Source organism: Syzygium oleosum, unplaced genomic scaffold, assembly GCF_021117445.2.
Source record: "Syzygium oleosum isolate NSW1041296 unplaced genomic scaffold, Sole_v2.1 Sole_v2.03, whole genome shotgun sequence".
Classification (NCBI taxonomy): domain Eukaryota; kingdom Viridiplantae; phylum Streptophyta; class Magnoliopsida; order Myrtales; family Myrtaceae; genus Syzygium; species Syzygium oleosum.
The window spans coordinates 2941710-2958390 of NW_026607487.1; the positions used below are offsets into that span (position 1 = coordinate 2941710).

At 42.5% G+C, this 16681-nt stretch overlaps 1 pseudogene; it reads left to right on the forward strand.

The window, feature by feature from the left end:
• Nucleotides 1–2090: 2090 nt before the first annotated feature.
• On the forward strand, nt 2091–14820 carry LOC115665149 (calmodulin-binding protein 60 B-like; annotated as a pseudogene).
• Nucleotides 14821–16681: the final 1861 nt, after the last annotated feature.

Sequence of the window (16681 nt, forward strand, 5' to 3'; positions counted from 1 at the left end):
CCTTGGAAAGGACAATTTTTTTTATCTTTATATCTTCTAGATTGTGCGATTAATGTAGCCGTCAATCACTTTACATGGTTATAAGTCAGTTAGTCAATCTTGGGTTCTACTGGGTAATTTCGCCCATGCTTCTTGGGTCCTGAGTTCAGTTGATGAGTCCAAAGGCGACAGTTTGATGGCGCTTGGAATTGTCAAAATGCAATTACTATGTTGGCACGAGCAAAAATGTACTTAACAACCTGAAATATTGTTTGGTTGGTTATATTTCTTTTTCGAGCCCAAAGAAAATGTTTATATTTGACTTGAGTCAATGTTATTTTTTTTTTTTACTGGTTTCGAAGGTTCTTTGAGCCCAAAGACAATGTATACATAGGGGCCAATAGGGAAAAGTGACAAAAAAGTCTTAAACTTTTTGCATTACTGCCAATTTAGTCTTAAACCTTTTTTTGGTGCCAATTCAGTCCTAAACCTTTTGCATTGATGCCAATTTAGTCCTAAACCTTTTTTTGGTGCCAATTAAGTCTTAAACCTTTTAAATTAGTGCCAATTCACTGCTAAACCTTTTGTTTTTGTGCCAATTTAGTCCTTCCGGTCAATTTTGATCGGAATTTGCCGAAGTGGACGCCTGCCGGCCGGCAGCCAGTCACCAGCGCCGACGTGGCGCTGACGTGGACAACTTTAATAATATTTTATTTTATTTTTGAATTTTTATTGTTTTTCCTTTTTTTCACTTTTTTGTCCCCCCTCCTTCCTTTGGCCGCCGCCGTCCGGCTGACCGCCGAGAGGCCGGCGAGCTCGACTCCGGCCACCGGGCGAGGCGGCGGCCTCGCCCGGCGAGGGCTAGCCTCGCCTTGGTCGGGGCGAGGCTCAAGCCCTCGCCGGAGGCCACGGCGAGGGCTCCGCGAGGGCGAGCCTCGCCATGGTCGCGAGGCCCGACCTCGCCGGATCTAGAGAGATCGAGCGTCACCCGGCGACCTCGCCAAATCCGGCGAGGTCGGGCCTCGCCCGACCATGGCGAGGCTCACCCTCACCGCGGCCTCCAGCGAGGGCTTGAGGCTCGAGCCCTCGCTGGAGGCCGCGACGATGGCCGACCTCGCCGGATCTGGCGAGGTCGAGCCTCGCCCGACCAAGGCGAGGCTCGCCCTCGCCGGGCGAGGCCGCCGCCCTCGCTAGTGGCCGGCGAGGTCGAGCTCGTCGGCCTCTGGCCTCTAGCCGATCCCCGGACCGGTGACCGGCCAGAGGAAGGAGGGGGGGACCAAAAAAAAAAGTGGAAAAAAAAAGAAAAAAAAGGAAAAAAAATCCGTTTGGTAATATAAAGTTTATGACTTTTTTGGCACTTTTCCCGGGGCCAATCTTGACTCCCTTTGTCTTCTTTGCTGGTTTAGTTGTGCCGGTTGCTACATCCGTAAACACTGCAAGTTTTGGAAACTATGGACATGAATTTTAAGGGCATGTTTGGTAACCGACCAAATAGTGCATGATTCTATTCTTTTGTTTCTCGGAACAAAAAATAAACAAAAATCCGTTTGGTAAATTTTTTGTTCCCGGACACAAATTTGTTCCTAGAATTAGTTTTGAAATAGAATCAAGAATAAAAAAAAAAGTTGATTCTTGATTCTAGAAATAAGAATCAAAAATAGAAAATAAATTTTCTTTTTCTTTTTTTTCTTTCCTTCCTGGCCTGTGGCCGGTTCTGTTAGTCAGTTAGTCAATCTTGGTTTTTATTGGGTAATTTTCGTCCAATCTTCTTGGGTCCAAAAGCGAGTCGATGGCTCTTGGAATTGTCAAAATGCAATTACTATATTGGCCCGTGCAAAAAAGTAGTTAAAAAACATGAACTATTTTTGGCTGGTTGTGTCTCGTTTTTGAAGCCAAATGGAACTATTTTTTTCACTCGAGTCAATGTCATGTTGATTGTTAGTGGTTTCAAAGTCGAAGCTCCTTTTTTGAACCCTCCATTCCTGTGGTGAGCGAATCTCGACTCCCTATGTATTCTCTGCTGGTTTAGCAGTGCCGGTTGCTGCATTTATAAATACTGCAAGTTTCGGAAACTTTGGACATGAATTTTAAGTGTTTTTTATTCTCTGGAGATGGTGAAAAGGCAATTTCAGGAGGGTGGTTCCGGATCTTCGGCTCTAGGATCAAAAAGAAGGCCTAACATTAAGTAGAATTACTTTACTAGGGACCAATGTATTCCAATTTTAGTGTCTGCGAGTGTGTATTACCATCACAGACCTGATTCGGATTCTTGATTACTTTGCAGTCATCGGAGAAATGAGAATGGAGGACTGTCGCTGGGTGAATTTGCATCTTTTGTCGAGCCTCTCTTTCGGAAAGTGGTATGCTATGCCTGTCAGTCTCTTGCTGTGTCGCTTGAGAAGAACTCAAGTCTGGTTCTTCACAATTTGATTGATAATTTCATACAACTGCTATGCTTAGTATGTGACTCTTCGGTTTTTCCAATAGGATATTACGATTCATATCGCCTGGCTTAGTGATGTTCAGTCAGCTTGTTGTGGTCGTAGTTTGGATTTCTAATGAGAAGGTTGTTTTCTAGTGGTGATTCAAATGATTGGTCGGCAAAGTGAACATTTTACTATTGGTCACTTCCATCGTAATCACCAAAATATATGGCTCAGGCAAAAGTACTTTTCATCACAAAGATGTAGAGGGTTCTGTCCATGTCTTGTTTCTTATGAAAGATACTTCATGAAGTCCTGATATGCTCCACTGTTTTATATTATTCGTTTCTGAAGTGATTTATTTGTTGGGTTCATTTTCATGGATTAAAGATCTGGATTAAAGATCTGTGAATCCTGTTCTCATAACTAAATTCCAAATAAAAAGGAAATATTTGTTGCTTCTCATCTCTTTTTTTTATAAAAAGGAATGTATCTTTTTATCGAATGATCAAATGAACACTTACTTTTTCTAGTTATTTATTTTGATTGGTATGCTATGCAGAAGTTCCTTGTATTTGTAAACATCGCACACTAGGACCGTAAGATTTGCCCTGCATGTAGTCTAATGAAATCACCTTTTTTGATCGTGATGCTAAAGAGGACGAAACTATTGTATTGCTAAAAAATTTCATTTTGAATCTGATTCACATTCTGCATCAAGCAGGTTAGTGAGGAAGTGGAACGTGTGATCTCAAGCTTTCATGATCCATTGTTAAGGTCAGTGTTCCATGTGTTTCTGCATCAACCTCCAAGGTTGGTTCCCAATCAAAAGAGACCATATTGATCTTGTTTCGTATTAGTATATTCATACTAGACAGCAATCTGGTTTGAAGTACAAGATAAGTTGTTTTTTGACATCGTATCGTCAAGTCAACATCCCTTATGCACAGGAGAACTTATGTATTTCTAGTCTATATCGCAGAGCGCCGTCTAATCCTGTTGGAACTTCTGAAGAAAGCAGTTTGCGACTGCAGTTTGTTACAAAATTACCAGCAACCATCTTCACAAGCAGTCAGATAGAAGCCGAGGATGGTACTCCTCTGAGGATCGAACTAGTAGATGGCAGGACCAATGAGAGGGTTACAAGTGGCCCTCTAGCTTCCATAAAGCTCGAAATTGTAGTCCTTGATGGCGATTTTGGGTCGGACATGGGAGAGGATTGGACCGAGAAGGAATTCAATTGCAATATCGTTCGTGAAAGGGAAGGGAAAAGGCCATTGACAACTGGGGAGCTCACTGTGATCTTGCAAGGAGGAATTGGTTGTCTCCGTAATTTAATCATCACCGACAACTCGAGCTGGATGAGAAGTAGGAAATTCAGATTAGGAGCTCGAGCTGTTCAAAAGGTTTCTGCAGAAACGAGAATAAGGGAAGCGAGAAGTGAAAATTTCATTGTTAAAGAACATCGGGGAGAGTGTAAGTTTGCCTTTCATCTTGACAATATCATTTTGATGTTTGACCATTAATTCGTGATTCTATCTTTGGACCTTAAAAAGACTAAAAAGATTGACAAGTTTTCCTTGTTATGCGCAGTGAACAAGAAGCACCACCCTCCATTTCTGAGTGATGAAGTATGGCGTTTGGAGAAAATAGCCAAAGGCAGCCCTCTGCATAAGCGCATGAGTTCGAGAAGAATCAACACCGTTCAAGATTTCCTCCAGCTGCACGAAGTCGATGCGTCCTCTCTAAGAAACGTAGTATCTATTTCTCGTCAAGCCGTGCTAATTTCTCTTGTTCTTTACATGTTATTCTAAGCATTATTAACTACCACATCATGCTACTTATTTTGTGATGTGATGTCATCTCAGATACTTGGCACTGGGATCCCCAAGCGGACATGGGAGACGATGGTCAGACATGCCAGTACCTGTGTGGTCGATGATAACGAGATGTACGCTTACTACCAAGATTCGAACAAGGCCAGTATACTGTTCAATTCGGTAATGAAAGTTACTCAAGCAACGCTTGACGGCCAAACTTACCAGTCGCTAGACAAATTGACCCACTCTCAGAAGGTACATAAATCAGAACCTGAAACTTTACTATCAAGTGCCTGAGTGTCAATTTATTGGACTAGTTGGTTTACAGGGCAGAATATATACCGCAACCACTTCTCTGAATATTCATAAGTAATCGTTCGATTTTGGATTCGATCGAATCCGCTGCTCGATCAACAGATTTTGGTGCAGAACTTAAGAAGGCAAGCTTACTATAGCAAGAATCAATGGGTGCCGCTTGATACCCTTCCCAGCATCACTCCTTCGAGAGCCCTGACCAACTTGCCAACAGAGTCGTTAATTGGCCTGAGCCCGCCTCTTCATCATCCAGATTACACAGTGTTAAACCAAGGTATTGTGTTGTTATTTTAGTTCTATCTCTTTCTTTTTGGCCTTCTTAATCTTTCATAGAAAAGTTTTCCTGATTCTTTGTTGGCGCATCCGTCATTTTGCATCTCTATGGCAGCTGAAACCGAACCGTGTCTTTATCCGGATAGAGCTGAAGTGACTCCTAAATGTAATTACTCCCTGGCTTCAACATCGCACTTCTGCAATGTCACAGAGAACGGACAATTAGATTGTCTGGGGCTAGAGAGTCATATCGTTGCGAAAATCTTGGATCCGGCCGCGGCAAACAGCTTGGCAAGGCAGAATGTTTCGTCCGGTTTTAGCGCCGGTGAAAGCAGTTATCATCTTAGTTATCCGGTTACTCACAAGGACCGTTTGACCTGAATTTTGGTCGTCTCTTGAGGAGATTTTTTAAGTGCCATCTCCGATCCCTAGCAATTTGACGTTGACACCGGAGCATACTTTCTGTTGAAGTATTCATGAATATTTGTCAGAAGTTAGTAAGTTGTCATAAATAAGAAATCAGGATTTTGGAAGTGTCTTTATAATCTATAAATAGAAGAATCAATGTACTCTTTTATCAAGTAATTGAGTAGAGATGTTATTTTTGAGTATTTTCTCTCTCTCTCTTGAAAATCCTAGAATGTCTACATAATATCAGAGTCACCAAGAGAACGCAACCTAAATGAAAACCCTAGCTTTTTCTTTCTTCTAACCCTCTGCTCTACCATCAACTTTTCTACCCTAACACCAAGACCCCACCCTTCATTGTTCCAAGTCTGTTTTTTGCCCACCGATCTCCATCCTCGAGGGTGGTCGCAACTGTTCGTCTTCAAGAGTAGCATCATCGTCCTCTGCTTGTTGCAGTCTTACATTTGCTCTGGTTGTCTCTAGGAGCAACTCTATCTCGTGAGTCGCTAGTCTCTTCATCGTCGTTAGGGGGAGTTGTCATTTAATGCAGCCTCGTCAATCTAGTCTCTGGCATCATTATACCAGTGAAGTCTACTACAAGTCGAGCTTGTCTATTCTCTATAGCCTAGTTCCACTATGCATCCCTCTATCATGGTCATTGGTTCTCCGTCTAAATCAAGCTACTGTCCTCGGTAGGTGGCTGGTTTTAGTCTTAGTTTTTTTTTTAGATTTAATATCACGTATACATGTGTCACATGTATCTCAAACTAATTTTAGGTCACAAAAACCCCAAAACTGGTGCATCTGTGCTACATTACCCTCCGTTAGCATTCGTTAAAATTTTAACGTTATTTGTCAATTTTAATCTAGTGTCCTTTCGGTACATTTTCTCTTCAATTCGAAAATGTTTTGCATGCGGTCTTGGTCAATTTTAATCCTAAGCCACTAATATGTGAAAGGATGATCATGTGGGCGCACAAACAATTATATAGCACTTAATAATTAAAACGGTAAATAAATTACTGAAACATTAAAAAACTTGGAGCGCATGAGTAGACATCGATTCCTATTCATCACTTACTTGCAACAAGGATACTGCAAGCCCAAACTTGGGAAGCGATGATATGCAATGACATGTATGCATTTTATTTCATGGGAATGATGCATGACCTAAGTTATATGAAATGACTAAGAGGAAATGTTAGTTAGCTCTTGTTGTGTTTTCTTGTTTATTACTCAATTCAAATGACATGAGATAGAATTAACCATAGATTAATCCTACAATGCAGTATACGATATTCATGATATGAGACTAATTAACTTTAAATCTACATGCAATCTATATGATTCTATTGACATTTTTTGTTTGGTTTTTGTTTAATAAAAACTATGGATTGCCCTAGATCTATATGCATTCTAAAACTAACATGCATTGCCCTAGCTATGAAAGCCTAGAAAGCCTAAAATACAAATTATGAACTTGCCCTAAACATGTGATATACGGTACGTATCATACACGTGACAATTAATTAATTTCACGTAGTATCAAAATATATGTCATTCACAAGATTCATTGATATAGTTGGAAGACACATTGCTTCAGGCGATCAAAATTATGTAACCACCACGCATAATAAACCACGTTATAAATCACACTTAAGACACGAAATCATATTAAGGATCCAACTTTCGGGCTTAAAAGTTGGATGCCCTAATAGGCTTTGCTTAATGCAAGGAAATAATCAAAGCATAACATAACGACCTAAGGCTTTACTACTATGTAACATGCATAAAAAAACGTATTACAAAGTTATCTTGCCACATGAACTATCAAACCTCAAAACTTACCTTGAGTGATCTAACTAGAAGCACCAGGAGACAAGAACCACCGTCAAGCCTCAATAGACACCGGAGCAATGACAGTGAGGAGGCCGGGATGAACAGTGATAGCCATGGCCATTCGTGATGCCAACGGACCTAGACACGGTAGACGGCGAGTCTGCAGTCACTCGAGAACCAGCGAGACACGGCCAACAGTTAACTTGGAGCTGTGGGACTGTTAGTCGTGCCGATGGGGATGATTGGTGGCCGCCACGATGTGGTTTCAAGACCAGCGATGCTTGGGGCAGTCAATGACAAATGTGGGCAAAGCAACGGCTGAGGGTGTCACCAGGGAGCTTCTGAACGCGACCGAGCTGCTGGTGCTGCCAGTGATCGTCAGAAAAATAACTGATGCACGAGTAGAGCAGCGGGACACCTCACCAAGTCTGCTAAACACTTGCTGTCGCTGCTGGAGCTCGCTGAGCATCACTGGACTAACGGGTCTGTTACTTGGGACGAGCAAGGCTACCGCTGGACGAAATGAGCACGACGGCAGGAGCCGGTGTGGTCGTCAGGGCGATGATGAGGCACGGCTGCAGTGCAGCTGGGAACTGCTTCGTCGTTGTTCGAACTGAGTTCGTTCCAGTGTTTCCAAAGCAGTGAACGTTGATGGCAGGGAGCAGCGAGGTGCCATGGCTTGACTTGGTGAACGTCGAGCTTGCTGCGTCCGTGAATCTGAGGAAGAAAGAAATTGATAATGGGATGCGAGGATGAACTCTTGATGAAGAATCCTTTACCAAAAAAAAAAAACTCTTGATGAAGAATCGGCACGAATGTCCCCTTGGCCGTGAATCTGAGGAGCTGAACGTCCAGCTTGCTGCGTCCGTGAATCTTGGCTGTTGCTTTCTTATCCCGCAAATTTTACTCTATCTTCGACCTTGTGGGGAGGTAATCCGACGTGCAGTCGTCCGTGGCACAGTGAAACGAAAGGGTCATGTGATTGGCATGTGATATACAACCTAAATGAAATGCGGATGCCAACTATGCAAACAGTATTTTTGTTTAGGGATTGGTTTGATCCCTAATTTTCTTATGCACTAGATGACTAAATATGGTCGTCAATACCCTTGTCTAGTGTAAGAAGGCTTACCCAGCGTTTTGGTTGCAAACTTTGGAGAAGAGTTGCACCTGTCCTATGCAAGTTACACGCTCCGGTTTAAGAAGGAAGTGTTAGAAGCATATTTATGGATATTAGTCGGCAGTTAGAAGGTGGTCATAAATAAGGACATTAAGGTATTGTTAGCGTCTCTTGCTCCATGAATAGAGCCATCCATATACTCTTTTATCAAGTTATTGAGCAACATGTAGGCTCTGAGTATTTTCTCTCTCTTGGAAACCTCAGAATATTTACACTTTCGCCGCTGAGCGTGTTGCGATGCAGATTTGGGGTTCTGTCCATCGGGCAAGAGTTCCGGAGTCTACAAGTCTAAGATTTCAAGGCCTAAGGTGGCGTGCAAGGTCCATTCAGTGGTGAAGTGGAGATCAGTTCAGCGCATTGTGGCTACAAAGAGAACAGCAATGTCCAACTATGCACATTATTTAGCTGGATACATAGAAAGTCCTGAGCACGAAGCTCTCTTTGTAACAGCCCGAATTTCGATGTAAGTCCGGGATCAATAAAACGGATATTATTCGCATTTCATTTTAGTAAGTCTCGCCTGTAGCCGATCGCTCTCGGGATACTAACCAATGGGGCATGGCTAACTAGAAAGCGGTACGTGGACCGGGGACCCTATCGTGAAACGGATAACGATCGCGAGAGATGCCGAGGGAATATTTTGAACCAATGTGGGCCGATCTTAGGAAAGGTAACGGATTTGGTTTGGCCAAGGCCAACGTTGTACACTCGGATCGCAGGTGAATCTCGCATGACCGAAAAGTGCACATGGCCAATCAGTCCTGAACCTAAACCGAACGATCGTAGCCTCTGGGGCTAGTGATAATTTCTCATTCTCTCAATGATCGAGACCATTACGATACGGGTAGCCCTAGGTCGATACGCGTAATCTCTAAACCGCCCGTTAGTGAGAGACCCTAAAATTGAAAGTTTAGCGGGTTTTGTTTACGGAATTGGGCCCGGATTTCGGTATCGATTTTCGAAGGCTTAAGAGACTATTTTTGGGAATCTGACGTCATATTACGCTGGCCACACACATGTGGAGTTAGTACGAGTAAAAATTAGAATTTCGGTCCTGGGGTGAAAAATTACGATTTTGCCCCCGGGATGCCAGCGTCGCTTTTCGAGGCCAAATGAGGTTATTTTTCGTGGCCGACGCCATTTTTGGGTGGCCACGCATACCAGGAGTCGTTTTGGCCAAAAATTGGAATTTCGACAAAAATTGGAAAAATAATATTATTTTATTCCCGAAACTTTGACGTGGATTTTCGAGGGCTTGCTCGATGAATTTCCCGATTCCGACGCCATATTATGTTGGCCACGCACATATGGAACACGTATGTGCGAAAATTGGAATTTCGGTTCGGGATCGGAAAATTACGAAAATGCCCCTAGGCCATTTTTGATTAATTCCGAAAATTGGATTTAATTTTGGGATTAACCAAGGTGAGTTAAGGTTAAACCAGGTCTGGTCAACCATGGTTGGGGACAAAAGACCATTTTACCCCTAAATTATTGGATTTGATCAAATCTAGTCCATTGGATCAAGGGTAAAATTGTCAAATGGGCTTAGATAATGACACTTGGACTCCACTAAGACCATCTTTGACCCATTTGACCAGACCCTCTCTCTCTCCAGCAGACCATTCGGCCATTTCCCTCGCAGACTTCTTCTTCTTTTCCCGTTTCATTTCTGCCGTTTCCGTTTCTGCACGTCCTGGTACTGTTCACGCCGGAACAGTACCAGCCGGAGCTGTCCCCGCCGAGCCAGCACCACCAGCAGCTAGTTTCACCCAAGAGCAGCCACCATCAGCCCGGTTTCAGTCAAAAACAACTCTCTCTCTCTCCTTTTTCCCTCTTTTCTCATTTTTTTTCGTTTTACAAACAGATCGCCGAGCTTCGCCCGAGCTCCGATCGCTGCCGTTCGACACCCAGCCTCCAAGCACGTCCATACGTCGCCGTTCAGCCCGTCCGTACAGTGACCGTACGACTGTTCACGTCCGTACAAGTGTCCGTACGGGAGGGGAGGGTGGTACTGTTCACGCCGTCCGTACGGGGTGTTGTTCACCGTCCGTACACCGCGCCGCCGTCCGCCGGGAATTCCGCCGCCGGTTTCACTATTCACCGGTGATCGGCCGCCGTTCCCGACGTCGTGACTTTGGATTAGGTGAGTAAAATTCCTAAACCCGGATTAGGACCGATATTGCATTTTTCCTGGACTCGGTTTAGGTGTTATCGGTGCATGTTGGATGGCTTAGGTAATATCGGTGTGTATTTCAGACTGGGTTGAGGACCGATTAGTAGAATTTATTAACGGGAAAAAGTTAGTGGATTAATGAGAATTATTGGGAAGGATAATGGGGTTTAATGACCAATTTAGGAGTTCGTTGGTGAAATTGCCGAGTATGCCCGGGTTGACTGATTGTACGTCAACTGTGCTTGATTGTGATTAATTTCGTATTGCTATGTCGTATGTTGTATGGCTGATTTTGTGGAGTACGATTGGCCATAGTTTGGTTTACAATGAATTGCTGATTTGTGAATCGCACGTTAGGCCACACGGTATTAATTGGGCCAATTAAGCACGTGTTGTGACATTCGGTGTCCGAATTATGTTGGTGCTCGTGGTGCATTGCATAACATGGACACGCATTGCGTATGCCAAGAGTGAGGCATGTGATGAAATTGTGCGAGCATGCGTGTCCGCCATGAGCATGTGATCACCTAAAATACCCCTGAAGCGTTATACGCCGGGTTCGAGATAATAATGAGCTGTGTGATCACCTAAGGACCTTCGGGTCGATACCGTCCTCATGCACTTTGAAGCGGGACGATGCCCGGTACGTCCGGAAGGCGACCATCCTCATGCACTTTGGAAGGTGCCGGTTCGCAAGGAGAACAGTGTTGCGCCTCATGCACTTTGAAGCGTGCTAGAGACACCGGGCCGGATCGTTCGCGCCTCATGCACTTTGAAGTGTGCTAGACGCACCGGGCCGTGAAAAAATTGATGACTCGAGTCGTAATAATAATTAATTGGGCAAGTGTGCCAGTGTGGGCCAGTGGGCCAAAGAAATGTGCATGACATGTCAATGACATTTGCATGCATAAATATGCATTGAATAGCATGCGAGTGTGTGAGACTCGGTGTATGAGCATGTGATTGGCGTACGTGTGATAATGTGTGACACGTATGTCCCGTGATTATTACATATTAGACTGTCTAACCTGCAGGGTCAGAGAATTGTATGATTATGGTTGTGTTATGATTTTAAATGTTTATTTCCGGTCGGAGATTGCATACTAGCCTAGCCTAGGTTTAAGGGTTGAACTCACCGAGATTCGTCTCACGGTTGTAAACCGAAACATTTTCAGACCCCAAAGAGGATGCAGAGGTCACCACCTCTTTTTGGGAATATCGCATTTTATCCAGCGGCCGTCGAGCATGCACCTCGGTGGGAATGGAGCGAACGGAGAAGTGACTGTTTGGGTTATTCCCAGCTGTTGGTGTTTCCTTTTGGTTGTCGTGAACACTGTAAAAGAGTTTTAAAATAGTAATATAAGTATGTACATATTTTCTGCGTTGAATCTTGTTTATTGGACGGATATCCTTGGCTCATATTGTAATTGTCTGGGTTTGTTTATTTTATACTTCCGCTTGTGCTTGATCTCTGTATGGGCGTGGGTCGGCGACTCTTCTTGGGACGTCGCAATTTATCGACAGAAGGTGGGATGCTCTCGCTTCGTGGGGTACGGGGCGTGACACTCTTCCACACAAGCCGATCATCACTTGCAAAGTATCACTATTTTACAGGGAAAAAAAGAAGGAAAATTCATGATGGTTGACGCATGATGATTGACTTGGGTAGATGAGAGCGTCTTATTCGGAAAGGACCTAGTTTCTGCAAAGCATCTAAGGATAAGCTGCCCTAGATGCATTAATATTATTCATGATCATTGCCATTTTCTCTATTATTTTTTCTTGATCACCCTTTCATTTTTAAATGTAGTTGTGTACCATCAACCTGGGGCTGCCAATAGAACTGGTCTTCTTTGTATGGATCACCCAAGCTGATCTGATAAAGTACCTCGATACGAGGGTTCTTCTTCAAGAAGTGTTTGGCTGTTCGTTTGTCCCAACCCATCATATCTTGATTTATTAGTTTATTGCACTGATATACTTTAGCAGACTTTTATTTGCTTTACACAATTATTTTCATTTATTTGTAATATAATATTCTGACCATTAGAATGACAAAGCCCAGAATCTTGACAGTTCCATGACAATCCACCATGTGCCTGTACACTGGTATCTAAGACCGCTTCGAGATATCACTTATGATAATTAATCTATGTACATTTTAGCATCTACTATTTTTCAGTATCTTTCGATGACAGAATTATGCATCTGTGTTTTACTCTCATTCAATGGCCAAAAGGAAAATTCCTTTCCTAGTTCATGCTGTCAAAGTCAAGTGAAAATACGATCGTTGGTAGAGAAGTTGGCATTGGACTGGCCGTCTCGAATGCTGCTAGCTTACCGGATCAAGCTGACTGCATGATGAAATCCAACCAGGTCCAATCATGTCAGTAACCCTGAGACGAGCTACCATCGGGTCAAATGACTTTTAATCGGTCAATGCTCTATAGACCAGAGGAAAATGAATCTAGCTAGCTCACCAACAGTCTTTTTGGGGAGAAAGCTGTGAAGCATGGTTTGGCTCTAGGTATCACCTGACATGAAGCATGAGAGGAACAAGTTTTGTAAATAGAGCGAGAGAGCTCCAAAATCTTGTCTTAACTAACTTGAGACTTTATTTTCCAGAAAATCATTTTTGGGTGTGAAAAGATATGAACTTCCTTCTGCTAAATTAAGAATTTTTATCATTGAAGCACACGCAAGACATGCAAATTTTCCTATACTTATTTAATTCACGGAAAAAATTGGAAGGGAACCAAAACAGTATGAAAATAATAGTTAAAGTTATGAATTTGTAGAAGAAAGCATAACAGCAATCTAGCACGTTACACATGTTTTCAGGATTTTAATTGGCAATTATTTACAACTCCCATGAAACTTTTACGGTTTAAATTGACTTGATCCATCCGAATATTTTGCGCAAATCCCCGAAGAAGACGCAAAAAGAAGAAGGTTTGAGTTCATTTGTCATAAATCTACTGCAGTAGATCATTACACGCCAATGCACACTATCCTCTTGTGCTGACCAAATGGAAGCCTGAACTGCAAAGTTTGGAGGTCTGTGATGTGAAAACTATTATTTGGGTTAAGCTACAGAGAGATACTCTGTATCTTATGACATTGGAGAGCTTGAGTTATATAACTACTAGTTCCATTGGTGTGTATGTGCTACGAGAAACGGCACAAGACTTTCGTATGCAAAAGATCTGTGTTGAGGTGGTTTTTGTCTTTAATTAATTGCCTAGGAATGTTGCTGTGTTGTTGGACGAAAATAAGATGGTTAAAGTCACGGTGGAGTACCTTGGGGGTTCTAGAGAATGTGCTAATTGCTCCAGATATGGTCATTTTTCCAAAGAATAAGAAAAGTTCGAAATGGATTCCTGAAAAGTGTCTTTCCTTGAGAATTTTGCTGATATGTCCTCTCCTAAGATTTTCACAATCCAATGCTATTACTAGAGTTCTCTGTGAGGAGGGTGTGACTAGATGATCAGTTTGTAGTACTATCCTCTGTTGATGTTCAGAAGGAAGAAGAGGAAGTGCTTGACATGTTGACTGAATTAGAGGAGGCTTCCATCGACTTTGATAGTTGATAAGGATGGTGCTATTACACCTGGAGATTTTAAACTTTCTCCAAAGAAGGCTAGGGCTGCTGCCATTACTGCTGGTGAGGTGTGGAACAAAGTCGTTCATCAGAGAGGAGGTAGAAGGAAGAGCACTAATCTGGAAGCTGAGTTGAAGAAGCTAGATGGTACGCTAGCTCCTCAACTCTTTCCTCGTGAATATTGTATGCTGGAATTTGAGAGGTTTTAAGCGCCATGAGCATAGACTTGTTATGGATCTTGTTAGAAACAATGATGTTCAATTGTCTTGTGTTTTAGAAACTTAGAAGAAGAAAATGCTACTCAAATTGTTAATAGCATTTTCTCGGATTGGTCCTGTCTTGTAAAGTCATATTATGATACTTTTTACTCTTCTGTCATATATGCTGCTAATACGCCTGGAGAGAGGAAACAACTTTGGGATCAGCTCCCTGTGGTCTCTCGAACTATTGATCAGCCTTGGCTTCTTGCCAGAGATTTCAGCACAATTTGCTCTGCCCCTGAAGTTAGTAACTCTGATGATTTTCATTCTGGAGATGTGAAGGATTTCAAGCAATTGCTCTTGCACTTGGAGCTGCAGGACATAAATACTATTCGTAACTCCTTCACCTGGTCTTACAGGAGAATGTTGGGATATGTGGAAAGGAAATTGGATAGAGCTCTGGGGAATGAGGCTTGGTTTAGTCTTTTCCTATTGCTCCTGCTGATTTTTCTGGCTCCTGATGTTTCGAATCATTGCCCTGCATTGATAACATTGGTTCCTGATGATTTCAAACCTCCAAGACCTTTCAAATTCTTTAACCTCTAGAGTAAGCATTCAAATTATCTTCAAACTGTGGAAGGTGCTTGGCAAACCGAGAAGACTAGCTCCCCTATGTTTTTGCTGTATGAGAAGCTGAGTAGCACAAAAAAGGCTGTTAGGAAGTTCGGTAAGGTAAATTGTGAGAAGATTATAGAACAGGTCTCTCAGGCATAGGAACATTTGTCTTGTTTACAAAATCGAATTCTTCATGGCTCTTTTGGTGATTAAATCTTAAAGGAGGAATTTGAGGCGAGGGCTCAGCTATGGAAATTGAAAAATCCGGAGGAGGCTCTTATAAGCAAAAGTCTAGAATAGATTGGTCGAAACTTGATGATCAAAACACAAGTTTTTTCCGCAGGGCTGTAAAGGTCAGGTCCAGACTTCTAAATAGGCATTGAGAGTCTTATACACAGAGGGTGCTAGGGAGGTTATATCATATAAAAATATTGCTCGGGAGGCTATTGCTTTTTATGAAACTTTGTTAGAGGACACCTAATGATGCTTTTCCCGATAAGATGGAACTCGAGTCAGTTGCTAGAATTCAGGCTCTCACTGGAGCAGAGAGACGATCTTTCTAAGCCTGTTACTGCTTCTGAAGTTAGCAGACTAGGTAATCAATGAATAGCGATACGTCACCTAGGCCAGATGGATTCTCAGCCTATTTATTTTACATCTGCTTGGTCTGTAATTGGAGATGATGTCATGAAAGCAATTATGGATTTTTTTAACTCTGCTAAGCTCCTGAGGAAAGTGAATGCAGCTGTTATTACTTCAATTCCTAAAACTGAGAATGCTTCTAAGTTAACTCAGTTTTGGCCAATTTCTTGTTGCGATATCATCTATAAGAGCATAAGTGAGGTGCCTGCCAATAGATTGAAGCAAATTCTCACAATTTCATTAGTTGCAACCAAGCTACTTTTGTTGAATGCAGTAACTTATCTAACAATGTGCTTCTGGCCCATGAATGAGTTAAAATTTACCATAAGGCCGGTACATCTGGTAGAAGAATGATTTAAGCTGACTTCGTGAAGGATTTTGATTCAATCAGCTGGAAGTTTATTTTTGCCATGATGAAGGTTTTACAGTTTCAAAGTCGATTTATAGAGTTGCTGAGAGCTTGCATCGCTTGTCCTTATTTTTCTGTATATTTAAATGGTGGTCTTCAACAGTGAGAAAGGACTCGGGAGGGTGATCCTTTATCGCATCTTCTTGATATGGCGATGGAGGCTTTCTGAAAAATGACTGGATAATGCTGCAACTCAAGGCAAAATAAAGCACCATTCCCAGTGCTCTAAGGTGAAACTTACTCGCTTGAAATTTGCCGGCGATTTCATGATCTTTTTCAAAGGGGATATGGATTCTTCAGATGAAATTTCAGGCCTGTTTCGGAGATTTAAGCACAAGTCAGGTCTTAGTCTTAATCCCCAAAAGACTGAGGTACATCTAGCTGGGATTGAGCAGCAGGAAGAGGATGAGATGGTAGCTCTTAGTGGCTTTAAAAAGGGCCAATTGCCAGTTTCGTACCTTAGCCTTTTCAGGAAGGTTAAGTGATAGAGAGTGCAAGCCTTTGGTCTCCAGGGTGTTGGAATCTTGCTTGTTTCCTGAACATCTTGATGTAGCTAGCAAGAATCACCTAGAGGGGGTGAATAGGTGATCCAAAACAATTTTTAATAATTTATGCGGAAACAAAATAAATCACGGAAGAGTCTCGAATAAAATTCGGATTCAAGACAGATTATATAGACGGTGCTTTTTGATGTGCGAGAATATAAAGTAAGAGATAAGGGATAGAGAATCGCACACAAGTTTATAGTGGTTCGCGCTTATAGCAAGCTTACGTCCACTCTTCCACGCTTGCAGTACTCAC